A 7,862-nucleotide genomic window follows, 5' to 3' on the forward strand; every position below is an offset into this window, starting at 1 on the left:
CTGCTTTGAGAAAAGATTGGCAGAAACATGAAATTTGTACATTTTGTAGATATTATGCTAAACATACAAAATCACTGGGACGGTCCTTTAAGCCTAATGGATTCATGTATTTCCATTTTGGGTGAGGAAATGCTAAAGCCTTCCCTTTTCGTTTCCACTGGGCTGAGAGAGGTCGGCTCTCCCCATGCAGACCCTCGTGCACGGCTCCAATGGCAACCAAACTCCCTCAACCCGACCCTACCCATGCTTCGTCCCACCTACTGAGCTGCAGAGGGCAACCGCATTGGAAGTGCATACGTAAACTGAGTGGCACTTCCCCTTCAGTGCTCCTGCTGTAGGTTAGAACAGTATGTGCGGTATGCACCGTAGATTACAAGCATGTGAGCAGGTCTTGGGGCCAGTAGCTGCTACTTTGGCAACATCATCCACCCTGCGCTCCAGTGGGTCTCCCTGCCAGCTTGATGCCGCTGTGCTGCTGCTCAGAGGGGATTGGGAGTCGCTGGCCCCATTATTTCTCCCTGAATCAGCCTAAGGAGGGCTTCAGCGGGGCTCACTGAGCTCCACCATGCAGCGGCAGGGCGGAGCTGTGACCCACTTACAGTAGCCGGCTCTGTATCATGACAGAGGGGGAGATGAGAGAGGCACACAGCACCGGTAGTCCAGCATGAACATATAACACACTGACATATATATTTCAAATAATACCATCCTAAGCAGAATAATTGAAAGGACCGCACCAGTGATTTTGAATGGTTGGCCCATTTACTGCAATTTACCCATCGCAACAAACCATTGAGCAAATCATGCGGGGGTAACACAGTGTGGCATGGAATCAGCAGCGAGCAGGCAAAACCGAGCGCTTATGAAGAATGAACACTTGTGCGAATGTGCTTGGATAACTAATCAAGCTGGGCCAATCAAGCAAGCTGTTTAGAATTATTGTCAATAAATATTTAAAATTAAATTACAAGGGAATTGATTACACCAAATCACAAAATCACCCAAAAAAAAAAAAAAAAAAAAAAAACTGCAATTTTTTTTTTTTTCCAGGTCTGTGGACATTTTATGTTGATTTTCTTGTAATTCAGCGACACAAAAAATCTTAAACCTGCACTTTCGAAATGTGTTCTTCACCCCTGATGAATTGCCTTTTCCTCTCCAATGCTGTTTATTGTCACCTGAAATTTGAAATTGCTCCATTCCAAATAAGTCCTCTAATTTGAGTGAATCATTTGCAAATCCGTACCCAGCGTTCAGCTTTTAACCAGTTCTTGCGTGCCTGCCTCCCGTGCGTGCCTCCCATGGTGCATCACTGCATGCCTGCCATGTGTCCTTGCAGCTGCCCGACACCTCACACACATGAAAAAAAACAATGTAGAGTATATTTCATAAACAATCCAGTGGTGCATTTGTGGTGACGTGTATAATGATCCGTTTATCTGAGTGCTCTCTCCCCCCCATCTCATGTGATGATCTAATTCATCCCCATGGAGAATACATTAACATTAGAAACCATCATTTCTAACATACCCGATGCATAGGTGACCCTGCCCTGTGCCTGGATTTCCTTGTTCCGCTGAGCTTGGGACTCTTCTGGGCGTCGGACGTTGGGGCGTGTGTTTGGGTGTGTAGCTCCCAGCCAATCACAGTGCGCGGTGCCAGATCGATAGCAGCACATCCAATAGGAAGCTACAAAAATCGAGGATGCGGATCACGGGAAAAAGGTAACACAGCGAGGTGAAATAGCAAGCTTGTTCCACAACGAGAGTGAATCTTAATCTGAGGATGAGGATGATGAGTGAGGCAAAGTCCTGCTCTTTCTTGGAAAGGTGGGTTCTGTACCTTGAGGGTACAGTTTGAGAATCTGGGAATATAGGTTTTCTAAATTGAGAGTACAGATTTGTACATGGATTTTTTTTTTCTTCCATGGGGAGGTTGGCCTGTTTACTACATATTTCACACTGCAACAAAACATTTTGCAAATCATGCAGGGCTACAAAAGATTTCACAACATATAATCAAAATCCCTCAATTTCAAATATGAATTTTTGGCTGAAACAGCCACCTTAAAACACACACACACACACACACACACACATAGATGAACATGCAGACAGCGACACAGTCACGCACACCAGTGTCACTCATAATTCACCCCTGACGGATTGCATAAAAAGGCATCACTATAATATTCCTAGAATATTCCTATAATATTTGTCAGACAGTCTCAAGAGGAATCTAGTTGTAGTCTGGCAAATGACCCTGCAAGATCCCCAGTGTCAGGAAAATCTGATTATGACACGTTATCTTGTGAGAGGCTGTCAGACTTTAGTCTTTTAAAAGTCTGTTCAAAGTCTTGCAGCGTATGGTGCAAGGTTATCATTGTTAATGAAAACTAGGTGTGAAAACACATTTGCATTAACTGAAATAACAGTAAAAACGAGGCTTTACAAAAAATGATAAGTGAAACTGTATTGTGTGTTTACAAAACTAACCAAAATAACATCATAGCAGCAAAATGTGGGGGAAAGACTAAAACTAACACTGAAACAAATAAAAAACAAAATAAAACTACGCATTTTCAAAAGATACAACACAAACTTAAACCGGCAAACCTGCTTTAAAAATAAATTAAAACTAAACTTTGATTAAAAACAAGTCAAAATGAAATAAAAAAAAAAAACTGAGGAAAATACAAAACTATAATAACCTTGGTATGGTAGGCATAACCTTAACCATGACGATGAGTCTTTTCCTAACTTTAACCAAGTAGCTTGGGTGGCTAACGAAGCTAACAATGCAAACAAAAGCGGCTTAATTAGCGAACATTAACAGTCATGTGATGCTGATGCAGGCTGCACCACATTGACTATGAGTGTAAATATTAATATGCGACGTATTTTTGGTTGAGAAACATTGACATTTCAGTGTATTTGTTGGTTTGCAGAAGCATGAAAACGGCAACATTTTATTCCGGTGACTGGGTTGTTTTTGGCTACGAGCGACGTCAGAGCTTGTGTGTGTGTGCATGTGAGTTAGTGTACGTGTGTGTGTGTGTGTGTGTGTGTCTGCGGTATGTGCACATAAAGCTCAAGTCTCTGCAGCTCTGTATCTCTTGGTTCATGGTGTTCTGACTGTAAACAACTCCACGTGTCTGGACAGCATGTGGAGCTGGAAGGACCCGCCCCCTGCCCAGAAACACTCCTGCTGTTTACCACACTGGCATGTGGAGTGCAAGCCTCCAGCCTGCCGCTCCACATGCCTTTTTATCAGCCGACACACTCTCTCACACATCGTAAACATGTTTTGCGAGGGAGATTCACATAAAACCCTTAGGTGGTATAGTTTTAAGCATCAATCACGAGTTAGCCCAGAGTTTTGTGTCTCCCTCAGCGCTGGTTGTGGGATGCAGAGAGCCGAAAAAACAAGATGAAAAATCGATCTGTGCGCGCTGAGCTGCTGCCTACATCAGCGTACTATTTTGGAAACGGCTAAAACAGATCTCTGTGGAAGCAAAACTGCCCCGTTGGATGGATTCCTTCCAAGATCTCCTGCTTCCCACCATTGCAAAACATGACCTATACCCAATTACGTCATGCTTGCACCATGGCAGATTGGGGTTTTAGTTAAACAAACATTTCTCAGAGAAAGAGCTGCTCCGGAGGAAGACATAAGCTGATTGGTTGACTCCGAGCCAGATAAAGGTTTTTAGAGTGCATGTTTGCCAGGCTAAATGGCAAACTTCAATTGTAAGAGAGAAAATTGGGTCAAAATAGAAACTAAAAACAGATATAGCATTCATTTTTCTTTAATTTACTCATTGACAGCCATTGTATGGATTCACTATTTAACTATTTATTTAACTATTTTACTTTTACATGTAGGCCTTGACAACAATTCAACAGTGCAATACCCCTGTGTGTATATTGTTTATATAGGCTGACTTTTTACATATGCTCAGTGTCTATTTCTGTATTTATTGTTGTAATATTTTTGTAGGATTAATGCACATATTTACACATAATGCACTTTTTTTTTTAACAAGGTAGCAACACTCTGCTTAGATTTCATATTCCTCCTCTCTTAGCTCATGTTGTTTTTGCACTGTCCTTCAGTTAAAAAAAAAAAAAAAAAAAAAAAAAAAAAAAAAATCTTTGGCTCCACCCACTCAGGTCAACCAACAGCATTATTTCTGCCTTAGCTGCACACACATATTTCTTTTTATCTCTCATTTTAATGGAAAGCACTTAACTGTAACCTGTTGTTTTGACAGATGCTGTATAAATAAAGCCTTACTTACCGGCATGTTTATACCCAGGCTTCTATAGGCCTATTTCACATTTTTACAGATTCTCATATGTCATTTTTTTCTCCTCACTTAGGCTGTTTCTTTATCCTCAGCATGCTCTGTGGCAGTGGTTTTCAACTGGCCTGGCCTCAAGGGACACATTTGTCCTCAGTCATAAGTCACAGTTCACACATAGGCTAACCTGAGAGACAGTATTATTTTGCAAAATAAGGGCAGTAATCCATCCAGAAAGTGCAATGAGGGCCTTCCCAATGAAATTAAAATGCCAGTGTGAAAACTTGTAAGTAGTTCATATGTCCATAACTAGGCACTAATATGTTAGTAAGGGACAAATATAGGTGTTTTTCATGAAAACAATAAAGAATCTAAATATTTTATTAAATTGGTGAATTAAATTTGGCAAATTGGTGTTCCAGCAGCAGGTTGTCCAGACACAGGAACAACAGTAGAACCACACAAAATCTTCCTCTCATCACTCGGAGAAATATACACAGTATCTTTAGAAAAATCACCTGTGGTCCACTTTTAGCCTGCATCCCACCAGTTGAGCCCCACTGCTCTACAGCAGCTGCACACCCGCGCATAAGCGAGCTTATTGATGCACCAGGAAATGCTGAACTTCACATATCATGTGTCTGTATGTTTGTTCGGATCTCTATCTGTCCGCGTCGATGTTTATGTGCGTATCAGTGTTTCCAAGGATGAATGCAGAGCGAGAACGAGTGTGTGGAGAAGTTCGGGATCATCTGACTGAAGCACACGGGGCTGCATGTTACAAGCCAGGCCTCAGGCCAGAAACATGAGTTGTGTGTGTCGTCTCCCAGCGCGAACCGGTTCAATGGCGCTCTTGCGAAAAGCTTATATGCAAATCCATGCCCTGAAAACGCCGGTGTCACCGCTGCCCTGCTTTGCATGTACTCAAACTCCTGATATTTACTCTCTGAAACCTGCTGAAACCGGCTCTCATTTTTCCTGTTGTGATATACATTTATCAACTCATAGCAAACAATCCTTTTTTTCTCTAAAAATTTGAAGAAACTACATTCATAGATAATATAAAATTTCAATCTGTTCTCCTGTTGCCAAAGCCAAACACAGGTATTATATATTTTTTCCAGTATATCCTTTATTTTCTTGCATTTATATTGTTTGTGAGAAAGAAAAACATACTTAAGAAGGTTGGGACAAGTTTATTTACCATTTACAATTCAAGGTCTGTGTCAATATATTCAAATTTATATGGGCTGAATATCTAGGAAGCAGTTTTAAATAAATAAATAAATAAATAAATAAACAGGTTCTAGCCAAGTCATATTCATTTATTAATTTATTCATAGAGCATGTTTAAAAGTACTGTACAAATTACAACAAAAACATAGCAAAAATTATAAAGAAGAAAAATTCCTCAAGCAATAATTATAAATGAATATAGAACTGCAGAAAATATATGGATAGGAGAAAATCGTCTGGAGCAAGCCTCTTCAGTATTTATGTCATTTAATCCATTATTTACCATGAAAACACCAACCACAGAGGCATTTGCTTTATCTCCACTTACTCCCTCTATATAATACAAAGCTCTTTGAATTCGTGGAAAAGCAGCACATAAACACAAAATCCATCACGCAGTGTTTGCCCTCCAACGTTTAATCCACACGTGTCAGGAAGTGCGGCTTCTGCATGACATCTGAGTTTTAAGCGCTGCGTGGCTGTCACAATCAAAACCTCATGTGGGTCAGCTCGGCCGTGCTGACGACGCAACACGCAAGCAGAGATTAGGAGATGTCGTGATTTCGATGCACACATGCAGCCCTGCATGTCTGTTGGTATATCAATCCATCTATATACACATAAAGTCCAGTAAGCGGGATTTTGGTGTCTGTAACTTTACATGATGGATGTACGTGCACTCTTCTCTGGTTTCCTAACCAGTTTGGAAAAAACACGCTGAAGTAGGTGAATATGCTGACCGCTTTCCAAGCTTGAGGAGCTGCTGGCTATCAGATGTTAACACTCGTCTTGTTGTACCCAGCAGGCCTTGTGTTTTGCGGCTGTTTCCTGTCTCGGTGCAGTTATTTGAGTTCCAGTGGCATCGTTCCCACCTGGCCAGACTGAGGGAGGAAACGCTGCGCACTTCAAACACGGCGCTCCAGAACATGCTTGTTGTGAGCGCACCAAGAACTGAGATCTGCAAACTACAAGGCCCCAGTGTTAAAAATGAAACGTGAAACTCAATCATTTGCAAGTTTCATGGACAAAACAATAACAAGTAAGCCACAGAAGACGACAAGAAATAGACTTTGAGTTACTTTGTGTGGTTGGCGTCGCTTTCTGGTGCTAGTTGGATTACCTCTGGCACCAAAGCATGCCTAAAGCTGTGCCTGTGCGTGTAGTTTTGATGGCTGAGTCTACCTAACCACCATAACTAATTATGAATGCATGCGCAAATATTGAGTTTGTTTGAAGTGACACTTCAAACTCATTTCAAGTGACACTTCAAATGAGTTTGAAATAATGATGCTGGCGTGAAAGTAAAATTAATTTCGCAACATTATGGTTATTATCCACATTAAAGGGATAGTTCACCTATTTTGGAAATATTAATGGTATTATTTAACTATTTAGCTGCTCTGTAGGACAGTAGTGGTGCTCTCTTCCTCTCATTGTCACAGAGTGCTGGATACAGGCTGGATGCTCAAATGCTATTATGGTCATTATATTATGTTATTGTTATTTTTCAGAATGTTAGCTGGGGGGAAGTCCAGCTCAATGGCAGGAGGCTAACAGTTAGCATTCGGAGCATCCAGCCAGTTTCCATCACAATGAGAGGAAGATAGCACCACTACTGTCTTACATAACAGCAAGGGGGGAAGTGAAATAAAAGATGGACTGACTACCCCTTTAAGACCCAGTATACTTCTGAACAACTAAGTAATATGATGTAACATGTATCTGTTCGAGAGGCTGATATGGAGCATTTGGGCATCACATGCGTCAGTGGATTTTCCCAGGTGGTTCACGGTGAGGCTAAAAGGCCTTCTCTAGCGGAGGCCGCTGGTTCAGAGCGGAGTCAGTAAAAACACTGGGCTGATGGTAATGAGGCATTAGCTTAAGCCCATAATGTGGTGGCATGACAGTTTAACATTGAGGGTGGCCCAGAGCACAAAACCAATCTGACTCACTGGATTTGAGATGATAATGCTGGCGACCAACAAGCCACACAACATACAGTACGTTCACAAGCTAGTACAGATAGATATGCACGCACACACACACACACATACACACACACCACGGTCAGAGTCCTGACAAGAGTACAATTGAGGCAAAAACACTACAGAAAAACCACAACAAAAAAACATGAGCACTTTTTTTTTTTTTTTTTTTTGCATGAAAATGATCCATTTTAAAGATAGTGAATATGGCTCCTGTGAAAAAGGCCTAACAAACACACCTTTAGAATGGCAGGTCATTTCATTCCCAGTATAATGACATTACTAATAGATTTCCATGATGTTTTGTTGAATTTTGTGATACAAAAAAAAAAGTGAAA

The sequence above is a fragment of the Myripristis murdjan genome, chromosome 2, assembly GCF_902150065.1.
Source record: "Myripristis murdjan chromosome 2, fMyrMur1.1, whole genome shotgun sequence".
NCBI lineage: Eukaryota > Metazoa > Chordata > Actinopteri > Holocentriformes > Holocentridae > Myripristis > Myripristis murdjan.